Source organism: Myotis daubentonii, chromosome 18 (assembly GCF_963259705.1).
Source record: "Myotis daubentonii chromosome 18, mMyoDau2.1, whole genome shotgun sequence".
Taxonomy (NCBI): domain Eukaryota; kingdom Metazoa; phylum Chordata; class Mammalia; order Chiroptera; family Vespertilionidae; genus Myotis; species Myotis daubentonii.
The window spans coordinates 3,419,210-3,442,554 of record NC_081857.1 but is presented as its reverse complement, the minus strand read 5'-3'; the positions used below and the strand labels follow the sequence as shown (position 1 = coordinate 3,442,554).

The 23,345-nt window shown below is 56.6% G+C and overlaps 1 long non-coding RNA gene and 1 pseudogene across 1 annotated transcript in view; both read right to left on the bottom strand.

The window, feature by feature from the left end:
* Positions 1–23,345, bottom strand: part of LOC132220664 (uncharacterized) — a 747,794-nt gene that overhangs the window by 167,339 nt on the left and 557,110 nt on the right. The gene's annotated exons all lie outside the window — the stretch shown is intronic.
* On the bottom strand, positions 585–18,356 carry LOC132221041 (beclin-2-like; annotated as a pseudogene).

Here is a 23,345-nt window from a genome sequence, read left to right as displayed (position 1 = left end):
CCTGCCGCTCCATCCGCCTAAGCCAGTGGTGGCAAACCTTTTGAGCTCGGTGTGTCAGCATTTTGAAAAACCCTAACTTAACTCTGTTGCCGTGTCACATACAGAAATTTTTTGATATTTGCAACCATAGTAAAACAGACTTATATTTTTGATATTTATTTTATCTATTTAAATGCCATTTAACAACGAAAAATCAACCAAAAAAATGAGTTCGCGTGTCACCTCTGGCACGCGTGTCATAGGTTCGCCATCACTGGCCTAAGCTGAGGCCCAGGCAGCCTGAAGCGGACACTGGCTAGAAGCCATTTGTGCTGCGCCGTGTGTCTTTCCTTGGGTTCTGGACCAGAGCCTGGGAGTATTCGAATAGTGGTGTTTGCAGCTTCTGGGTGTGGGGTAATTTGTTACGTGGCTACAGTAACCAGAACAAGTGGCCACCGTACTTCGGTCGGGTGACCCTCTGAGAAGAAGGTTCTTGGCAGCCGGTCTCGGATACCTGAGCTCCGGGTGGGACCACGGCAAAGGCGTGTCCTGTCTCAGCCACGGACACACAGCAAGCAGGAGGCTGCTTCTCAGGAAGCCGTGGCTCATTCCAGGGAGCCTGCCCATCTCTTGGGCTTGATGCCTACACAGTGAACAGAATAAAGAGTCCACCCCCAGCTAACACGCTGTCTGCCCTTCACCAGGCCACCTCCGATGGCTGGCTGCTTGGCCACAGGGAATCCTCCGGAAGCCCACAGGAGCCTGTGTGTCCATTGGGGCTGTGGCAAGGGGAGGACGTAAGGACTGCAGGGCCATGAATAAAAACTGCTTCTCCCTCTGCCATGCACAGAGCCTCTGTGGCCCCTGAGTCTGCAGACAGATTATTTTCTAACTAGAGGCCCGGTGCACAAATTCATGCACCAGTGGACCCCTCAGCCTGGCCTGTGGGATGGGGCCGAAACCGGCTCTCCAGCATCCCCCAAAGAGTCCCAGATTGTGAGAGGGTGCAGGCCAGGCCCAGGGACCCCACCGGTGCATGGTCGGGGCCGGGGAGGGATGCGGGAGGTTAGTCAGCTGGGGAGGGACCGAGGGAGGGCTCCAGGGTGGGTCCAACCCATCTTGCTCAGTCCTCCTGATCGGCTGGAACCCAGCAGCAAGCTAACCTACCAGTTGGAGCGTCTGTCCCCTGGTGGTCAGTGCACATCATAGCAAGTGGTTGAGTGGCCTTAGCATATCATTAGCATATTACGCTTTGATTGCTTGAACGGCCAACCGGATGACCGACACTTAGCATATTAGGCTTTTATTATATAGGGTGATACACTTAAGGCCTCAGAGAGCCACCCTGCTGCACAGACAGAATTCCATCGCCACCCCCGCCCTGAATGGCAGGGAGTGGACATGGGGCAGGTGGCTCTACACGTGTGTCTAGAGCAGTGGTTCTCAACCTTCCTAATGCTGCGACCCTTTAATATGCCAGGTACTCGTATGTGGGCGTATCTGCATGTGGGCGGACCCGCCTGGAGACGGATAGAGGAGCAGTATCTCAGTTCCTAAGACCATCGAAAATATGTGTTTTCCGATGGTCTTAGGCGACCCCTGTGAAAGGGTCGTTCGCCCCCCAAAGGGGTCGTGACCCACAGGTTGAGAACCGCTGGTCTAGTGCGTCCAGTGTGGCCCCTTTGTCTCTCAGTGCAAACCACACCTCTGCCCAGAGACAAGTTGGGAGCTCCTGCAGGAGGGCTTGGCAGCTGTGAGCGTGGTGGTCACTCATGCTGGAGCGGCCGTCTTCTCTCCTTTCTTCTCTGGCTGGGGATGCAGCCCCACTGGCTGTCCTTCCTTTTGTGGCTTTTCCAAATGGTGCCCCTCAGCTACCCAGCCAGCCAGCCTTGATCGTGGTCCTACTATGCGCTGCTATCCATCAGGCCTGGAGGTTCAGGGATTAACCCATTACAGTCCACACCCTGGAGAACCCAGGCTCTAGCTGGGAGACACAAGCACTAACCACCGGGCTGTCTGGGCAGGAGTAACAGAGATCCTTTCAAAGAATGGACGTGGCACGAGGAGAGGAGAGTTACTACTCCATGGCGGGGGCAGAGAAGGTTTCTCCAAGGGGAGGGGTTCTCTGAGCTGAGTTTCTAAGAATCAGGGGGCTTTATCAGCCAGAGAAGAGGCAGGGGATGGGGGGTCTGCCTGGGCACAGGCACCGAGGTGAGCGGCGGGGGCGGGTGGGGAACTGGCTCCAGGTGTCCCAGGCCATCCTGGGGGCAGAGCGGAGGGGACGGTACCCAGACGGGCAGGTTCCCGCGCCTGGCGGTGCAGCGCTCTGCGGCTCACGGGGCTCGTTCTGCTGGAGACAGCGCTGGAGGCTTCGGGGCAGGGAGCTGCCCGGCCAGCGCTGCCGAAGGTGAGCCCACCTGAAGGCCCGGCCCGGCCGGGACAGAAGCCCCAGGGGAGGCTGGCTAGGAGTGGGGATGGATGGCGTGGCGGCTGGAGCTGACTGGCGGGCCTCTGGGTAGTAGCCAGCTCCGTGGTGTTGCCCCTTCCTTCCAGCCTCTGGACACGCAGGACAGTGGGGCCACCAGGTAACGTCAGAGCACCTCCATATGCATTGAGGTAACGCCAGAGCGCTTCGTACGCATTGAGGTAACGCCAGAGCGCTTCGTACCCATTGAGGTAACGCCAGAGCGCTTCGTACCCATTGAGGTTGAAAGGCCGCCGCCCGCCTCTCCGGGTGGTGCGGAGGAAGGAGTCTGGCCGCTGGGATCCCTCCGCGCCCGCCTCCCGGAGCGGTCCGAGTGTCCGGACCGGCTGCGGGCGGGGTGGGGCCTGGCGGCAACCTACCGCGGGGGAGGTCATGGGAGCGGAAGGCCTCACCGCCTGGCTCTTTCCTCCCTTCCCCCGTGGTCGGCTCCCGCTTGCCCGCGCTGGGGCCAAGGGTCCGTGCGGCCCTCGGGGCCCGGTCGGGGGGACCGGGGCCTGCGTGGGCCGACTGCCAGGCCCCATGGGGGGGCATTGGCTCCCCGGCCCACAGCGGGAGCCCGGCGCGGGCTGTCCTCCCCCCCCCCCCCACCAGCCCCGTGCAGCAGTGGCGGCAGCGGAGTGGGGCGCGTGCCCAGGCTCGGGGAGGCCGCCATGCTGCAGTGCGCGGGCCCCATGGGCCGGGCCTGCTCCGAGCGGATGCCGCCCTCCAGAGCTGGGCCGCTCCACCTGCGCACCCCGTTTGCTGGGCCTGTGCCGCCCAGACGCGCTGGAGAACCGGTCTGCCCGCAGGCCAGCTGCGGGTGCTGTGCGGGAGGGCCATCCTGCCTTGTGGCGAGTTCGAGCGGCAGCAGCAGGAGCCGGGCAGGGACTGCGCCCTCCATCTTGCCTTGGGTTCTCCATCTTGGGACAGAGCCATGTGCACCCTCCATCTTGCCTTGGGTCCTCCATTTTGGGATGGGGCCATGTGCTTCCTCACGGGAAGAAGCCGCTGCTAGCCACACCCAGGGTTTCTCTGAATTAACCAATGGTGATCAAGGGAAGTGCACGCCATCACTATGACCACATCCTGTACCGACTCGCGCCTGGCCAATCGGCGGGGCCCACAGTGCCCTCTCCTGCCCTCACTCCACCCCCCTTTAAAACCCCCTGTCCCATCAGGCCTCTCTCTCTCGGCCACTGGACTTTCCGCTGTGTCGGTGGGTCTGGTGAACGGGGAGCGCAGGCCGGCTTGCATAATAAAGGACTCTTTGCTTTTGCATCGGACTGACTGGCTCCCTGGGGGTCTTGGGAACTTTGAAATCTGGGCACAACAAGGTAACGTCAGAGCGCTTCGTACGCATTGAGGTAACGTCAGAGCGCCTCCATATGCATTGAAATAACGTCAGAGCGCTTCCTACGCATCACTCTCGCATTCTGCCCGCACTCTCTGAGAATGATAAAGCTCGGGCACCAATCCCGCCGCAGAGGGAGGAATCTGCTGCTAGAACCACCCCGTGGCCAGCTCCAGCTCACGCCTTGCTCAGGGGCACCATGGACCCTGTTCCCCAGCTGGAGGCTGGGCGGTGCCAGCCTTGGGGAGCCCTGCGTGCTGAGCAGGGGAAGCCAGCGGGCCGGCCTGCGAAGGACACTGAGCCAGCAGCGCTGGGGGAAGTCTGCCGCCGCTCCACGCTGCCCTCCCTGCACCACGGCGCTGGTTCTGGGGTTTGTGCCTCTTTTCTTGGAGAGAAAATGAAAACGAAGGCGTGCGGTGAGAGGGAGAGGAAGGAAGAGAAGGAAAGGAGAAGGAACCTCGGCCAGAGTCAGGTTTTACCAACTGTTGCTCTGAGTGTGTGAGGTGCCTGCTGCGTCCCTCTGCAGCGTCAGGCGGTCAGATCTGAGAAGCGCTGTGAGCACCTGGGAAACGCTGTCGGGTAGACGTGACACCCAGGGAACAGAAAAGGGAGGGCAGGCTCAGATGGGCGGCCTCTGTGTCAGACAGTCCATGAGGAGTGAGGGGAGCACAGCTTGGGTTTGCTGGCAGGGCAGGCAAAGGGTGACATTTTCTTCTTTTTTGTGACTGAGTAGTGTTCCACCATGTACAGTACAGGCGCCGTGTCTTAAAGGTTCTGCCCTGAGTCACACATGTCACTCCCACTTGCTTTCTTCTGGCCAAAGCAAGTCACACGGCCATGCCTGCTTCCAGAGGGGCAGGAAGCTCGATCCAGAAGTTGGGAGTTGGTGATCTATACCATACTCATCATTCAAAGGAAGGCTTTCTTTGAATGGATATTCAAAGATCTTCAAAATGGATATTCTTTTACACAAACATTTTAAATTGATTGAGATGATACACATTTTCATGTGAGAAAACACAGTTTGGTTGAAAACTATTTCTGGCTTCACAACATTGTAGTATGCAATTGGTGAAGGATGCGGGTGGAATAAACTACGACAAGACATTCTGTTTAAGTATTGTCAGTGCTGTTAGGAAAATGCAGCTTTGGCTTATGTACAATGGAACGATTTGCTTGCTTCAGCAGCAATCAGCAGTGAAGCAAATACATGCACACTAGCAGGGTTTTAATGCTCCAGTATGTAAATTCCTGAAGAATATCTGTTGAAAATGAGTGGGCCATATAGCAAAGAACACCAGCTTTGGTACCAGGTAGGTTCAAACACTGACTCACCATTTATTACATAACCCTGGGCAATCTGGGCTCCTGCTACCTTTGCTCCATCCTGCCACACACAGAGCAGGAGTGGCCACTAATACCAGGTGGTCACACACAGAGGGGCAGGTCAGCACAGAGAAACCTCACGGAGCTGTCTCAACAGTAAGAGCAGTTAGATCAGCCCTGGCTGGCGCTGCTCAGTGGTTAGAGCATCAGCCCACACACCCAAGGGTCTCAGGTTCAATTCCCAGTTAAGAGCACATTCCTGGGTGCAGGTTTGATCCCTGGCCCTGGTTGGGGAGACTGCAGGAGGCAACCAATCGATGTGTCTCACTCACATCGATCACACCGATGTTTCTCTCTCTCTCTCTCTCTCTCTCTCTCTCTCCCTCAGCCCCCTTCCATTCTCTCTAAAAATCAATGAAAAAAATATCCTCAGGTGAGGATTAAAAACAACAAAAAAGAACGGTTAGAACATGCTGCTTTGACCAACTAGCTCTATGTATCTGTCCATAGCAGAGTGGAAATGGAAAGCTTGTCTGCTCCCCGTAGCGTATGGAGGGTTATTGCAGCGGTTCCTGTGGGTCGCGACCCCTTTGTGGGTCGAACGACCCTTTCACAAGGGTCGCCTAAGAACATCGGAAAATACATATATAATTACATATTGTTTTTGTGATTAATACTATGCTTTAATTATGTTCAATTTGTAACAATGAAAATACATCCTGCATATCAGATATTTACATTCCGATTCATAACAGTAGCAAAATTACAGTTCTGAAGTAGCAACGAAAATCATTTTATGGTTGGGGGTCACCACAACATGAGGAACTGTATGAAAGGGTCGCGGCATCAGGAAGGTTGAGAACCGCTGGGTTGTTGTGTCATCACCAAGCAGCGCACAGTACTCAGGTGGCCTGTCCCAGAGAGGACTTTACTCTCATAGAGATGAGTGTGACTGGTGGTCACTGTCTCCCTCTGTCACGATGTACTCAGCGCTGTCCATACACCTGGTACCCAGCAAATATTAGCTGCTATGACTATTTTTTAAATATATTTTTATTTATTAAAGAGAGGAAGGAAGAGAGGGAGACAGAAACATGAATGATGAGAAAGAATCATTGATCGGCTGCCTCAGGCATGCCCCTCACTGGGGATCGAGCCGGCAACCCGGGCATGTGCCCTGACTGGGAGTCAAAACATGACCTCCTGGTTCATAGGTCGATGCTCAACTACTGAGCCACACTGGCCAGACTAGCTATCAACACTAATAAAAGAGAAAAATGGTAATTGGCGTACGAGCTACCCTTTTCATTGGCTAATCAGGGCTATATGCAAATTAACTGCCAACTAAGATTGGCAGTTAACTGCCAACTAAGATTGGCATTTAACTGCCAACAAGATGGCGGTTAATTTGCATATGTAGGCACAATGCAGGGAGGCGAAAGGGAAAGCAGGAAGAAGCCCCCTGCCACTGACAGTGATTGGAAACCCAGGGGGGAGCCCCAGGGCCGCCTTTGCCCTGCCCCCCAGCCATGATCGGAGAATCAGGTACCTTTTCCGCCCTGGCCAGTGATAGCAGGAAGTAGGGGTGGAGCCAGCGATAGGAGCTGGGCACGGTCGAAGCTGGCAGTCCCGGGAGCTAGGGGTCCCTTGCCTGGGCCTAAAGCGAAGCCCACGATCGTGGGGCCGCTGCAGCTGCGGGTCCCCGCTGCCCAGGCCGGACGATTCAGCCAGAGGCGTCCTGCAGGGGCAGGGGCGGAGCCTGTGCGATCGCGGCGCCCCCCGCTGCCACTGCAGGTCCCCGCTGCCCGGGCCGGACGCCTAGGCCAGAGGCATCAGGCCTGGGCAAGGGGCCGATCCTGCGTTTGGAGGGTGATGGGGGTCAACGCCTGAGGGCTCCCAGTATGTGAGAGGGGGCAGGCTGGGCTGAGGGACACTCCCCCACACACACACCCAGTGCACGAATTTCGTGCACCGGGCCCCTAGTCTTTTATAAGGAGATTTCTGGGCCAGTGTTTGGAAGGGATTTGAGTGGCACACAGGGTGGGATCTGCACGGGAAGTGGGACTTTCTCTGTAAAGGGTTAAATTGAGCCCACAGGCTCCGGACTCTGATCCATCAGGGTTAGTGCCCACAGTAACGGGAATAGCCTGCCCTGTGCGCCGCTGAATGGAGGGAGTCCTGGGGAACAGAAACGCTGGGAGGGAGGGAGTCCCTTGTTATTTTTCGTTTTCTGGCGCCGTCTCCCGAGGGGCTTCGTCGCCTCCACAGGCAGCACCCCTGGCAGGCTGTGCCGGGACGGGCCTCCGTTGGCCTAAGTTTTGGGAGGCCGAGTACATGTGCAGCGGATAAATGCTACGAGCCCCAGTGACCAAAGTGGGTCCCGACTCTCTCCACAGTGAGCTTTGTTCCTGACAGGAGGACATAGCAGAATGTCCCTCTAATTCTTATTTACGCTCCTGAGTTTACGCTCCTGAGTTTGCCTCTTTCCCTGGTAGTCAAAAGGGGATCAAATCAGAGCTAGTCAGACAAATACTCTCCTCTTTCTTCCTCTAGTGAGCAGGTGGGGACACAGGTCTCCCCCAAAGAATCAAGGTCTTGTGTGAAGATGTACATGGGACTCCTTACCCGGCCATTGCTGCGACTCTGCCAGTCCGATAACAGAACGATCGTGAACACCACATGGTTGACAGGCCCCTGACAGTCTCCGCAGACAGGACGCTGGTGGTAACTTGCTCTGCAGTTGCTCCCTGTGTCTCTGGGGCCATGAACATACATGTTACATCTCAGTAGCTCACAGCACCCTGAAAAGAGGGACTTTGTGGCCCTAACTGTTCAGAGAATATCGCTTAGCGGTGACATCACATGAGCCTTATTTCGAGTCTCTCCAATCGTGGGGCCAGGAGGCCTGGGTGAGGGATGTGTGTGTTGAGGCAGATGTGACTCGAAGGTCTTGGGTCCTAACTCCCCATGCTGTGGGGGGGCCACGTCTCTGTTCCCAGACAGCAGAGTCAGACACGGGAGCCCTTTCCTGTCCCTGGGACCATGCCCTTCAGAACTGACCCTTGGTGTGGACAAATGAGCAGAGGGGAAGCATAGTGAGGGGGTATGAGGGGAATTTCCTGGTGTTTCCTCTTGGCTGTGTCCTCCCTGGGAAGTGACGGGGACCGAAGCAAGGGAAGCAGCTACGGCTGGTGGCAAAGCCCGCAGAATATCAACAGTCCGGTACCTGGTTAGCCCTTCACAGTTTACAATCACCTTCCTGTCCTGCATGGGATTCTCAAACACTGTGAGAGGCAACGGAGATTTCCCTGGTTTCCACTGGAGGGAACTCAAGTCCAATGGAAGGAAGTGACTGCCCACAGACACCTCTCCCCTGAGAAGAGGCAACAGGGCAGACTGGGCCTCCTCACTTCTCAGCCAGTTCCTGCCACTGCCCCCCCCAGTCTCCTCTAGGACTGTCCCCCCAGTCTCCTCCAGGACTGTCCCCCCCAGTCTCCTCTAGGCCTGCCCCCCCAGCCTCCTCTAGGACTGCCCCCCCAGTCTCCTCCAGGATTGTCCCCCCCAGTCTCCTCCAGGCCTGCCCCCCCAGTCTCCTCTAGGACTGCCCCCCTACTCTCCTCCAGGACTGGCCCCCTACTCTCCTCCAGGATTGTCCCCCCCAGTCTCCTCCAGGACTGTCCCCCCCCAGTCTCCTCCAGGATTGTCCCCCCCAGTCTCCTCCAGGCCTGCCCCCCCAGTCTCCTCTAGGACTGCCCCCCTACTCTCCTCCAGGACTGTCCCCCCTACTCTCCTCCAGGATTGTCCCCCCCAGTCTCCTCCAGGATTGTCCCCCCCCAGTCTCCTCCAGGATTGTCCCCCCCAGTCTCCTCCAGGACTGTCCCCCCCCAGTCTCCTCCAGGATTGTCCCCCCCCCAGTCTCCTCCAGGCCTGCCCCCCAGCCTCCTCTAGGACTGCCCCCCTACTCTCCTCTAGGACTGTCCCCCCAGTCCTTCAGTTTCCAGCAAAGAACCCTGCTTCCAGCAGTGGTTTCAAAAATCCCGGCGTGGGAGACCCAGGCACTTCCCCTCCTAGAATGAAGTTCCAAAGGCCTGGCAGCTTCTGTAGGGTGCCAGTGGCCCTGGCCGTGCACGGAGGAGGACAGAGGGGCTGGCGCCGTGGCGGGACCCAGTGTGGGTGGCCAGGCTCCCGGGCAAGTGGTCAGGAATCCCGGGAAGGGGCCTGCGGTTCCCATGGCATCGGTGCTGCTTCCCCAAATCGGATGCGTTTGAGACCAGGACTCTAACAGTTTCTTTTTCTTCTTCGTTCTTTAAAAATGTAATTTTGAGCTCTTTTTAGGAATGTGCTCTGGCAGGTTGGTCATTTTCAAAGTGACCTTCTGAGGATTCTGACGGCTGCACTCCTAAACCCAATAGTGTCAGGGAGTCGCCAGCTACGTCCTCGGTTCTGGGCATCACGTCAGCGCAGCTGCGGCCGGGCTCGCGGAGCCGCCGGTGGCAGACCTGCTCCTGGCCTAACACTGGGTCCTTCAAAATATGTTGCGAAACTTCCTTTTAGAGATAAACGTTTTAGAAATCAATTTTTGAGACAGTCAGTGCCATTGGTCACCTGCAGGAAGATCCTGTACATGGAAGCGTGGGCGGGGCCCCGCCAGCCGTGGGTGCAGGGCCCACGGCAGAACCCGCGTGTCCACTCAAGGCCCCTGCAGAGGGGACTGGAGCCACTGCCACTGGCTGTCACGTGCATGTCATTACTGTTAAACGTAGACAGGAGCCGGGAAGCAGAGGTCTTGGCCACAGGGAGGAAGAGCGGGACCCGGTCTGCGGGGCTAGTAGGAGGGTTGGGGCCGTGGGAGGGAGGGCAGAGGGCTCGCCCTCGGAGCGTCTCTCAGTGCCTTCCCCAGGGACCTCTCTCCTCCGAGTCCCATCCCAGCCTCGTGCGCATGTGGCTCACCCACACGCTGTCATCACCAACACCATCCACAGCTCTCACTCTCAATGTGGATAAAAATAATGGCTGCTCCCGAGTCCCTTTGTTAGCACATTTGGGAAGCGGGGGGGGGGGGGGGGTGGGCGGGGGGGGGGCGGGGGCGGGGGAGCACTTAGCCTGTTTGCATGTGTCAGTGACAGCCACCATCATCAGCTCTGGGCTCCGTGCTGGGGGCCTAGAGAACGCAGGTGGGCCAGGGCCGGAGACCGCAGAACAAAGCGCTGAGCTCAGGGGCCGCCAGCGTCCTGCCCCGGGACTGTCTCCTTCCCTCTGCTCCTCATGTTCAGACGAGAGACGGTGGCACCGACGAGAGAAGCAGCGTCAACCAGTGCAGACTGTTCCGAACGCCTGCCTTTGGCCATGATCACGGCCTGTTGGGGGCGCATTCTAAAACCTAAAAGCAATCATATTTCCTACTGAATAAGGCCCTGGCCCACCTGAAGATGGCCCGCAGCGGTGCCCACATTGGAGAAAGGAGGCTGGCATTTACCCCCCACCGAGCAGCCACTGGGCATCTGCGCTCATGGCGAACGCTGGGCTGAGGGCGCGTCTGCGAGGGCCCGGGAGCTGCACCACGACATCGGCCCCGGAGTCGATGTGGGGGCCTCAGTGCCCGCCAGCGCCGTGAGGACCGCACAGGGACGAGGGGAAGAGGTGTCGGGGGAGGAGGCTCATTCTCCCTCGGCCCCCTCATCCGCAGCAAGCACGGCTTTGTCTGAACCGAGAGCATCCAAGCAGCCCCTGGAATGTGGCCGGGCGCGCGGCCTGTGTGACGGAGAAGCGTCTCCCGGTCCTCAGCCTCAGAGCCTCACACTCCGGCACTTACGTCTTCCCCGGAGGAGCAAAGTGCGGGCTTCCTTCCTGGCAGTGTTTTTCCAGGGTTTGGCTGGCGGTGTTTCCCTCACAGGTGGGTGCATGACCATCGTCCCGCCTCCCACACTGTCCACACCACGAAGGGGGAGGCCCCGCCAAGCCTGTATCGGACGGGGAGCCTGTCGCCGGCCACCGAGGCTGCTAACGGGGAGTTCAGGGCCTTAGACGTACACTGGGGTTTAGGAATGGACCCAAAGAGGTCAGTTCTGGACACGGTTTTCCCAGCAGCCCTGCCCGGTGGGGTGATTGATGGTCAGACTTGGGAGATGCTGAAAGCACCGGCATCCACCAGGCACTAGAGGGCGCCACCGCCCCGAGGAACTGAGCGGAGTGTTGTCGCTCAACCTCCCCTGAAGCCCCAGGAGAGGGAAGACCCAAGAGGGGAAAGTCTCACAGCGAACTGGACACTGGGCCATCGGCGCTGGTGCAGCCCGCCGGTCAGATGGACGATTCAGGACCTGCGACAGACGGGGATCTAAGCCATTGTGCTTTTCCTTTAGATTTTTTAAAAAATCCTCACCCAAGGAGTGAGGATATTGTTTCCATTGATGTTCAGAGGAGGTGGAAGGGAGCGGGGAAGAAGAGAGAAGGAGAATCATTGATGTTTTGCTCTCTGGGTCGGCTGCCTCCTGCACGCCCCACACTGAGGATCGAGCCCAAAGCCCGGGCATGTGCTCTGACTGGGAATTAAACTGTGACCTCCTGGTTCAAGGTCGAAGCTTAACCACTGAGCCATACGAGCCGGGCTATGCTTTTTTTACAATAATAAAGCTACCCATTTGCATACTATTTATTATCCTCCAGGCACTGTTACAAGGACTTCATATGCACTAGCATATTTAGTCCTTCCAGCAGCCCTAAATAGGTTATCCAAAATTTTCAAATAAGGAGAGAGGCAGAGAGATTAAGAGATTTGCCCAAGATCACAGCTAGTAAGTGGAAGGACAGGATTCAAATCTGGGATCCATGTGGAGAGCTGATACACAGCATGGTGATTATAGTCAACAATACTGACAACAACAATAATCTATAATAATAAAATCATAATATGCTAATTAGACTGACATCCTTCCAGACAACCTTCCGGATGAAGCCAGGGCTGTGAGGGAAGCGGGGGTCCTGGGTGCCAGAGGGAAGCCGGTGCCGGCAGCCAGGGGAAGGAAGGCCTCCTCTTGCACAAATTTTGTGCATCGGACCTCTAGTACAATTATAATTAGCATATGATTAACAATTATGATTAATAAATAATTGATGTAATATATTATAATCCATATATAACATATAACGGTTATACAATTACAAACTTCCAAGTTGCTAAGAGACCAGCTCTAATTGTTCCCACCATAAAAAAGAAATAATAATTATGTGGTATGATAGAGGTTAATCGTATTTCAATATGTAAATGTATCACATCAACACATTGTATACCTTAAACTCACACAATGGTATATGTCGGAGTCCTTTTAATGTTTTATATTGAGTTTAATTCCCTTACACATTTGGAATCATAATCCTAAATCTTCTCGGGGCTGAAAACAGACTTCCTCACTAATAATTCCGTCACCCAGCACCTTTGGAAGACGCCTTCTCAGTTGCTGAGGTTGAAAGGTGGTCTCCGAGCCACCGGGGTCCCAGGCCACTCATGGAGGCCTGAATCCCCAGCTGTTTCCTCACTTGACTGGTTTTGTTTAATTGGCCCTCTGGCTATTCACATGCATTTCTGACTAGTTCTTCTCTCTTAAGCCATTAAACTCTTACCATCGGGAAGAGATAATCAAGTGAGTTAATTAACTGGTACCCACTAGAGTTCGGACTCTCATGTCACCGTGGTCCATAAACTCACCACCACCCAGGCCATTCCATGTGCAGTGACCAGCAACCTCTGTCTTATTCCCTCCGCTCCATCCCGTCCCAAGTAGATGGGATGGAAGAAAGAAAGACTCCCTCCCCTCTAGGTGACTGGGCCCATGTCCGGGCTGAGGGGGCGGGGAGGAGGTAGGTGGGCGTCGTACATGGCGCTGGCCTGACATGATCAGACACCTGTCGGATTTGCTGAGAGGTCGTAAAGGGGCGAAAGGGCGAGGGCACAGAGCCGAGCTGAAGACAGTGATGAGGAAAACGCGTGTTTGATGCTGTTATGTCCTTGAGCTGAATTGTTCGGGAGACATGCAGCGTCTGAGCAAGGACCGTCTGCCGCTTACGGAGCCCTGAGAGGCGTCAGGCTCCAATCGTGTTCAGCTCTTTGTAGATGTGTGGGCCCTGGGTCTCCTGTGTCACCTTCTTCGAGTCCCAGTTGCTAGTTCAGCGCCTGTAGGCCATCTCCTGAGTAATGCTGTGTCCCTCTCAGAAACCCACCGTGCGTCTCTGCCCAGAATCCCAGCTCTTCTGTGTCATCCCCGGACCACCCGCCTGGTCCTCTTCCTGCGGGTGTCACGCCTGGTCTGCGCTCCCTGAAGAGACAGCGTGTTTCTCATCTGCTGGACAACATCCACCCAGAATCCTGGACGCAGGTCCCTTGCTAGGACCCCCGAGAAGACGGAAGTGCCCACCTGGCCCCCCTTAGGGGAGCTTTCTTCTCCACTGTGTAATGAGTGGTCTCCAGAGAGAGCAGGTCCCGGACGGGGAAGCCGGGGTCAGAATCTGGACAACCACACGGCTCCGGGGCTGCAGGCTCCCGGGACCCGTGCCCCAGGCTCCGAGGCCCGAGCTTCCCCAGGTCCAGGCACAGTGAAGCTCATGAGAAACTGGGGTAGGAGCCACCGGGAGGGAACAGGAGAGGAAATGAAATCCCGGGCTGGTGGATTAAGTCGTTGCTGCACTCAGGCAGCCGTTCACACCGTCCGGGAAGCCCGGATAATGTTTTTGTAATGAGAGGAGCTTGTCACACTGCCATAGTCTTTCTGCAAAGACTGATTTAAGGTTGGTATCAGAGCATGAACCATGTTAAAATGCAATTACAAAGGAAACCGGAATTTCACTAGAGAATCGCAGGGAGCAGCTTGGAGCTGAGGAGGCTGCTGAGAGCTGAGAGCGCTGGCAGGGAGGAGAGGGGAGAAGGGCCAGTGTGAGCTGGGAGAAGCCACCGGTCCCTCCGGTCCACGAGGGAAGGAAGATGGAGAGGCCGGCCTCAGGGAGAGAGCGTGGAGATTCCCGACCCCTGCGCGGTCTGGGGCTCCTACCTCCTCTGAGAGCGACCACCAGAATCGCCGCAATGCTGTCCTCTCCCACCACGTCCTGTTCAACACACACCTGCGTCACTGTTCACGGGCCCATCACCTGTGGGAAATGCCATTTCTGGGGGATTTGGGTAAAAGGATTGGACATCTAGGGACCAAAATCCCAGCTGTACCATTACGATCCGTGTGACCGCAGTGGTCCCGGTAATTCATCAGCACATCGCTAAATTTTTTTCTGAATCTTAGGTTCTGTCTGTGGTAAAGAGGTGCCTGGCATACAGCAGGGACTCCACACACCGGACGGGGCTGATCATCACTCGGTTCCAATGCGTAGGTTAATCAGTGGCCTCAGAAGTGGGGGTGCTTGTAACCCAGGGGGTGCAAGGTGCCTCAAGGGGCGTGAGAAGGAAATATTGGAATTTCTATTAATGCATACTTTTTAAAAATTGATTTCAGGGAGAAAGGAGAGGAAGAGAGATAGAAAAATCAACAATGAGAGAGAGGCCTTGTGGGGTGAGAGAGTGGAGCTGAGGTAGGTGACTGTGGTTCGGGACAACTGGGCTTTATGAGGGGATGCATGGTAGTCCTGGCCGGGCACCGAGGTAGAATGAGAAAAGAGTGAATGGGGGAATTTAGTGAGATGCAGTGTAGACATGAGGTGGTTAATGGCTGTGAGACTGATCGGTCAACCCCCATAATAGACACTGAGGAGGGGACAGGGTCCCAGCGAATTCGGAGAGGGCAGAATAAGTGGCCCCAGTGTCCATTAAAAGGAGACCGGCTTACCTGCCACCACAGTCGTTACCCGAGGCTCTGTCCTGGTGATGTAAGTGTGTGGGGCCGTCGGGGCCTGGGCAGCTTCTTTGGTGGCCAGTCCCAGGAGGTCTGGGAGCTCCAAACCAGATCCAGAGGGCGGCCATGCTGGACTGGCTGAGGCCTGGACCGGAGGCCAGACTATAGTCTGATTTCCAGTGGCCTTCCCTTCCACACCGTGGGCAGGGCCCAGGCCGGGGCCTCGGGTTTGAGCAGGACTTGGCTCAGTGCCTTTCCTCGCTGCATGTGAAGCAGGGCCCGGAGGAGGCTTAGCCCCTGACTTACCCGCAGTTGGAGGACAGGACGGCACTTCGTTTGGGGTTCGTGAGAGCGGTGGCTGGGAGCTGGAAGGCCTCCTTCTGGGCCTCAGCCTTGGCCGGATCTCACCTTTGTTTTTGGATTTGGGTCTCCTCGTCTCTATTATTAGAGACCTTAAAGGCCAGGTTAACGAGGTCTTTTGAGGGGTTTGTGGACCTGTGTCTATTTCCAAAGTTTGCGGCGTATGCCGGGGCTGGTTAGGATATAAAATGGGTGTTCAGAGGAAGGGCTCCCTCGGGGGCGGTGGTGTCTATGGTGGTCCATTTCTGTAAGGCCTCCGTCAGGCGGGAGAGGAGAGCTGGGCTTTTGTCAGGGCCCTGAGTGATTCCATTAAGCTAGTCACATTGCTTCGCAAAGGTGGTCAGGTCGGTGGAAAAAGACCTGAGATGCCTCTCAATCTGCGCGAGGTCGGACACAGCGAGTGTCAGGTGGCAAGGGCTGTTTGGAGCTTGCGTTCTTGGGAGCTGGGCTCTCAGGGGCGGGGAGGTGGCTGCTGGTTAGGAAGGTCTGGGTTTGGGAATCTATTGCAGGTGAGGGAGGAGAAGTGTAAGGGGGTGAAGGTTGGTGGTCTGCTGGGTCAAAAGTAGATGCAGAATCAGAAGTGTTAGGGGGGTGATGTTTTGTGTGAAGGAGAAAGATCTGATGGGTAGAGCAGGACTGAGAGAGAGGGTTGGGACTGGAGGGTGAAAAGGGCCTGGATGTGGGGAATCTCTGACCATTTTCCATTGCAGTGACAGCAATTATGTAAGTTGCTCAGTGTGTTAACATGGAAAGTGCTGTTTTCAGGCCATTGAGACTAATTATCTAGTTTATGTTGTGGCCAAACAGTGTTACAGAATAAAGTGAGGTGGTAGGGCCTGATCTCCCCTGTGAGTGTGCAGAAGGAGTGTGGTGTGGCCCATGAGAGAGGAAGGGTGAGTGACAGACCACAAATCCAAAGGGGACTGTTTAGGGCAGGAGTCCTGCTGCTAAACAAATCACCACGAGAAACGAGAGCTGACCCTCCGGACTGGGCGTCCCTAATCCAGCAGAACCCAAAGCCGAACGGCTGAGGAGTCTGCTGGCCTAGCGCTAGGACTTTTGAGACAAGAGACTTTCGAGAAGTCAGTGAGAGAGAGTGGGCAGAAGACCCAGGTTGAGGGGAATTATGGAACGTCACTCACCTAGAGAAGAGTGGCTGGTGTGGGATGGAGGGTCAGCAATGGGGGAGAGATTCCCGGTCCTGTGTCCTCCTTGGCTGGCTGGAGGGTGGGGGGTGGGGGGGGACGACGACCCCCTAGGGGAGGGAGGCCTGATTGAGGCCAGCAATGGAATCACCTGAGTAAGATTCGGACATAAGCCCAGGACGAGCTGCGCTGCCTACTCCTCTCCGAGTAGCAAATGGGGTGACCAAAGCCGGGGCGATGGCTCCCCATCCCTGTGGAACCCTCCCGGGTTTTGACACCAAATGTTAGGTTGCCGAAGGGGGAACGCACGAGGCCAGAATGGTGAGGGATCACGAATCTATTCGATCATCTGCACACCAAGTAGCTGAGCTGGATGGCTCCAGCCCCCAGTGACAGGAGTCAGCAGCTTTTCAAGGACTTTCGTTGGTTTTTTTCTGGGCGGAGAATTCTCTGTGCATATCCAGTGGGGAGATGTGGAATGTGGTCGCACAAGTGAAATGTGGTCTCAGCAAAGGGAATAGCCATAGTGAAATGGCCTGAAAAGCCAGTTCCTGGAGGAGGGGTATCAATTCAATGATTTGATCAGACCTAACAGATCCCTTAAGGAGACCCAAGCGAGACTCAACTTAAAATGTTGAGGCATGAAGTTGAGTGCCTCTGTCCACCGCTCCTCCGTGGTCAGGTGTTCTGACGGAGCGGAACTCACCGCATCTCAGTCCCCCATCAGGCCCCGCTCCACGAGGTCCTGCAGGGCATATAGAGACTCGGCACGCCCTTCTCGGCCTCCTCCTTGACCGGCTGCATGCAGCCCAGGAAGGCCACCACGGCCTGGTCAAACTTGCTGTCCAAGAGAGAGCATGTCTCCCCCCCCCCCCCCCCCCCGTGCAGAACAAGGGCAGCCCCACGGGGTCCTCTGCCAATGACTTCAGGTAGGAGGGTCTCCGGGGGGGATGAGCTGGTACCTCTGAAACTGCAGACTCACTGTGCTAGACAAGGCCCCCGAGCAGCAAGGCTGTCTGCCCCCAGGCTGCACTGATCTCCCTCCAGCTCACCGGGACAGTGGGGATGGATGCAGCCCAGCCTGAAGCTATTGATGATGGCTGGGGCCAGCACAGCAGATCTCAAACGAGGCCTTGAAGGCGTTGGTTCTCTTCAGCCAGGCCAGCTGGGCCTGGGCGTACCCAGGCGGTCGCTCTGCAGCTCGTCCTGCAGTTCCACTTGTTGCCACTGCAGTTCACCGAGGTCCCCGTGGCACTGCCTTCCCTGCTGCTCCAGCTCTCCGGCTCTGCCCCAGCTGCCTCCAGGGCCGCAGCTGCCTCCAGGGCCGCAGCTGCCTGTCTCGGTTCTCCTCCACCTCCCCCAGCTCCTGGACCAGCCTCCCTTCCTCCAGCTCCACGACCTTCAGCTCCTGCTGCCGTGTCTCCCTCGAGTCCTCACCTAACCCACCCCTGGTCTCCAAGCAGCGTTTGTAGGTCTGACTGTCGGACTCCGAGATCCTGAGCTGGCTGTCCAGCTGCTCCAAGAGACTCAGTGCAGTCCTCGCACAGGGGTGGCCCACTCTTCACCGGACCGGATGTCACAAAGGCCCCTCGTGGCCCTCTGGGTGCTACTGAGGTCCTCCCAGAGGCCAGCTTCCCAAGCAGGGGGACGCGGCTGGGACCGTCCCCGGACATCTCGCCATCGCCAGGGATGGTCCAGCCGGAGGCACCACCCTGCGGCTCTTCCAGGTCCGTCTCCATCCTGGAGGCAGAGCCTTCCTCCGGAGTGTCTCCCGGCTCCCCCTGAGCTGAGGGGAAGGTCAAAGCTGCAGGTGGTTGGCTGAGGTCAAGGCCTGAGGTCTCCATGGACCGAGCCAGCGTCAGGGGTCAGCGGCAGAAATGGCAGATGAAGCGGATGGAGGACATGGCATATAGCAGGTGGCCCTGAGCTGGGAGTTGTGCCTGAGCTGGGAGGGCAGGTGTGGCCTGGGTTAGGGGGCCGGGGTGGGGGGCAGGTCAGCATGGGCAGGGTGGGCACGGAGAATGTGAGGTTCTCAGCTGGAAGCTGGCAATGCCCACCTGGCAGTAGACAGCTTCATTGATGAACACGGGGTACCCAGTGGACTCCCCCTTGCAGGGCGCATCCTCAGCGCTGAACATCTGGAAGATGAATGTGCTGGGCCCCAGTGGCTGGAAGCCTCGGTCGCTGGTTGAAGAGCTGGGTGGAGTCCAGAGCTGCGACCACCAGGGCCTCAACCTGGTAGAAAGGTTGGCCCGAAGCACTCCCTGAGGTGGGGGCCCCGCTCCGGGACTGGGGACGGGGAGGGAGCAGGTCAGGCAGGTATTCCAGACACGTGGACGCTCCAGACCCTAGGCCCCTGACACCGCCCATCATCTCTCTCCATTTCTTGCCACCCTCACCCATGGGCTCCTCTGTGTTCCTGAAAATGAATTTTCTTCCTTCCTTCCTTCCTTCCTTCCTTCCTTCCTTCCTTCCTTCCTTCCTTCCTTCCTTCCTTCCTTCCTTCCTTCCTCTCTCTCTCTCTCTCTCTCTCTCTCTCTCTCTCTCTCTCTCTTCTTTCTTTCTTTCTTTCTTTCTTTCTTTCTTTCTTTCTTTCTTTCTTTCTCTCTTTCCTTTTTATTGATTTTTATAGAGAGAGGAAGGGAGCGGGAGAGAGAAACATCAATGTGAGAACAAAACATTGACTTCTGTCAACCACCCAGTTAAGCACATTAACAAGCCAGAGCTTTTAACCTGCAGTTATTGACCGGGTGGAGCAGAGCATAACAAACACAGAAGGCCCAGCCATTGTGGCTCCGTGGTTGAGCATTGACCTATGAACCAGAAGGTCACAGTTCGATTCCTGGTCAAGGCACATGCCCGGGTTGTGGACTTGATCCAGAGCGTGGGGTGTGCAGGAGGCAGCTGATCAATGATTCTCTCTCATCATTGATGTTTCTTTCCCTCTCTCTCTGAAATCAATAAAAATATTTTTTGAAAAAAAAAACAAAAAAATTAAATTAAATAATTTTTAAAAAGAGAGAGAGAATCATTGATTGGCTGCCTCCTGCCCGCCCCCTACTGGCGATCAAGCCTGCAACTGGGGCATGTGCCCTTGACCGGAATTGAACCTGGGACCCTTCAGTCCATGAGCCTACGGTCTACTGAGCCAAACCAGCGAGGACTATCAATGTGTACTTTTTACCTAAAAAAAATAAGGACAAAATTAACCATTATTCGCATTTATTTGATAGATTAACAGTAGTTAACCTATCTGCTAATCTAGGCTTAGCACACAGTAAACACAATAGATGGGTTTGCTGTAATTTTATGATTGTGTGTGTGTTTGTGGAACAGAGTTGTGTATATGTGTGCATGTTTGGTGAGCACTCAGAATTATTTTTAATTATAGAGATATACAATAAAAATTTTGAGACCAATGTCTAAGCAATTTGTGCTCCAGGGGAATAAGGTGAGAGAGAGTGGGCGGGGGGAGAGCAAAAGGATGAAGAGGTGAGGTCTCCATGGGACTGGGGTGCCCACAGATGACGGCGCTGCTCACAGGAACGCTCTTTGCTCACTGGCCAGCGCTCCCCAAGTGTGATCTCGACGGGCAGGAGCCAGCGTCGTGTCCTCCGCCTCTGCAGGTGGCCTGGGACTTCTGTGCCCTCTGAACCCTGAGTAGCAGTGCTCTCCTGCGGGGCAGGGGCCACCTCCAGGTCGCACTTCCTGTCCCGCTGTGGGTGGTGGCCATGGGGCAGTTAAGTGTGGCTCAGCCCCTTGAGGATGAGGCTCTCCCAGCACTCAGCCCTTCACTGGTGGCTGACGGGATCTCAGACTCACCAGGAAAGCCTTACAGATCCAAACTTTCTCCTCTAATCAGACCAGTTCCCACGGAAACCTGCAGTCTCATCTTAACCATTTCAGCCCACCTCGTTCTGGGGCCCAGCTTAGTCCCCAGTGTCCTGCCTTCCCCAGACCCTGGCTGCTCCAGCCAGGCATTTGGTACATGGCACCCGGCCAGCAGGGCCGTAGGCCTGCTGGGCATTCTAACTGCTCGTGGATGGCCTTGGGCCTGGGGCGGGTAAAATACTCTGCAACAAGTTCAGTTAGTCTTCACCTGATGGGAAAGACTCGGCCACCAAGCTCTTAGAACTCCCGTGTGATCTTGGATTAACTGCTCCTAGAAATAAAAAAAGCTGCAGGTCCTGCCGTGGCCGGTGTGTCTGAGTGGTTAGAGTATAGGCCCGAGCACTGAAGGGTCCTGGATTCGATTCTGGACCAAGGGCAGGAACCTGGGTTGCAGGTTCAATCTCCAGTCCAGGTTGGGGCAGTTGCAGGAGGCAACCAATCGATGTCTCTCTCTCCTTCTCTCTCTTTCTCACTCTCTCTCTCTCTTCCCCTCCCACTCTCCCTCCCTTCCACTCTAAAAATCAATGGAAAAAATATCCTCCGGTGAGGATTAAGTAAATAAATCAATGAAGCCAGAGGTCCCAAAGAGCTGACTCTACCCCGTACCCTGGCCCTCCTTGGGCGGAGGACCCCTGGCGTCCCGCGGGCCTGCCTGGGAACACCTACCGCTGCTCTGAGCCTCCAGGCCCGGTCAGGTCGCCCTCAGCTCCTCTCGCCCAGCAGAGCGTGGCCGCCTCCTGGCTGGGACAGACTTTTTCATCTTTACATACCCAGTAGCCAGCACAGTGCCTGTCACCCGTGCCCCCAGAATGTTTGTAAAATGAATGAACACAGTCCCCCTGCCTGAGCGGAGGCTCCTGGCTCATCCCACAGGGCAGTTGCTGCCGTCTGGGCTTCTGTCGTCACCGCGGCTGCTGGCAGGGCAGCTGACACGGGGTCCCGGGCCCACCACTCGGATCCAAGCTCCCTTAGTCGCAGGTGTCTGCTTCCTGTGACAACTCCTTCCCGACGAGCTTTCTCCCGCCTCCCTGGGTGTCAATGTGGTTGAGGGGAAGCCGGCTGACGGCTGTCAGCAAGCGGAGTCGCGCGTCTCCAGGGAGACCACCCAGTGCAGGCGACAGGCGTATAATTAGTCAACAGCCGAGCTCACTTTCCAAAGGAGAGAGAAGAGGAAGGAAGAGGGACGGGGTGGCTTTAGGATGAGCCACAGGAGCCGGGCACGTGGGGAAGGTGTTTGTGTTCTCTCAGTCACTGGCCTGACCAGGAGCCTAATCAGGACCCCAAACTCTGCTCAGCAGGGGAGCCCTGGGGCCTCGGGGCGGCCGGCTCACCTCTGTGCCACCCACGCTGCGTGGAAAGTACACTCTGAACACGAAGGCGAGGCTGAAGGTGGAACAACCGGTAGTGACGTTACCACCTGTGGTTCGTCTCCCGTGGCAGTTGGCTCCCATGAAGCCAGCACTCGCCGCTGATGGCCTCCCTCCCAGACCAAGTCCTTCCCAGGCCATGTCCCTCCCAGACCATGTCTTCCCTCCCAGACCAAGTCCCTCCCAGACCGTGTCCCTCCCTCCCAGACCATGTCCCTCCCAGACCATGTCCTCCCTCCCAGGCCATGTCCCTCCCAGACCTTGTCCTCCCTCCCAGACCATGTCCCTCCCAGACCATGTCCCTCCCAGACCATGTCCTCCCTCCCAGACCGTGTCCCTCCCAGACCATGTCCTCCCTCCCAGACCATGTCCCTCCCAGACCATGTCCCTCCCAGACCATGTCCTCCCTCCCAGACCGTGTCCCTCCCAGACCATGTCCTCCCTCCCAGACCATGTCCCTCCCAGACCTTGTCCTCCCTCCCAGACCAAGTCCCTCCCAGGCCATGTCCCTCCCAGACCTTGTCCTCCCTCCCAGACCATGTCCCTCCCAGACCGAGTCCCTCCCAGACCGTGTTCGCTCTTCTCTGCCCGGGCCCTGCTCAGCTCCCTTCCCTTTGGCTTCTGTTGGCTGTGGCCTCCCATCAGCAGCTGGAGACCAGAGGATGGAGACAGAGTCCCCTCCTGCCCCACCTGCTCCAGCAGCCAGTGCCCAGGCAGGTGGGGGTGGACACGAAGCTCAGAGGAGAGATGGGCCTTCGGTGGAGCCGGGCATCTGCTCCATCTCAGCCGCTGAGGGAGGGACAATGGAAATGACCCCTTTTCCCAATGGTCAGCGGGGAGGGGCAGAGCCTGGAGGGAAGAAACGAAGGTGTGGCTTAGTGTTCAGCCGGGGGAAGGGGAACTTCACAGTTAGGAAAAGGCAGGTGGGTGTTTAGCTAATGTAAGGCATGCTTTTGCGATTCATAGTAATAAGTTGAAGTCCACCAAGTGGAGTGTGTGTGCTTTCCTCCCTCCCTCCCTCCCTCCCTCCCTCCCTCCCTCCCTCCCTCCCTCCCTCCCTCCCTTCTAACAATGCCCAGCTTCTCTGGTGTGGGCACAGAGCAAACGGCTGGTTGGTTTTAACCAGGTTGGGACTAGGCCAGCGGTTACCGCAGCGGGTGGGGAGAGAAGGCGAGAATTTTTTAAAGACTGATTGCAGTGCTGGAACCTGAATTCAGGGGAAGAGGAAAGGAGTACCCAGAGAAGGGAGGGACAGTGCGAGAACCGGTAGGCCAGTGGATGGGTGCTCTTATGGGGTCGAAGGTAACGCGTGAGTAACTCAGCCGAGAGGGTAGAGCGTTGTGCTGGGCGTCCTTGCTGTCCGCGAGCTCTTGTTCTGGCGGTAGCCTTGGCATTCAGCGCCGTCGCGGCATGTGGCCGGCAGTGCAGATGAAGTTTGCGAAAGTAGATGAACTGTCAGAGCCCACAGAAGCCAGAATGTGTGTGTGTGTGGGGGGGGGGGGGATGTTGCCTCTGCCGTCCATTTACCGGTTGTGGGGAAATCCACGCAGAATGGGCTCGGTTTGGGGACCATCCCTTCCACAGAGGAGGCGCTCCCCCTCAAGGAGAATCGGTCACAGAGTGTAGCAGACGACG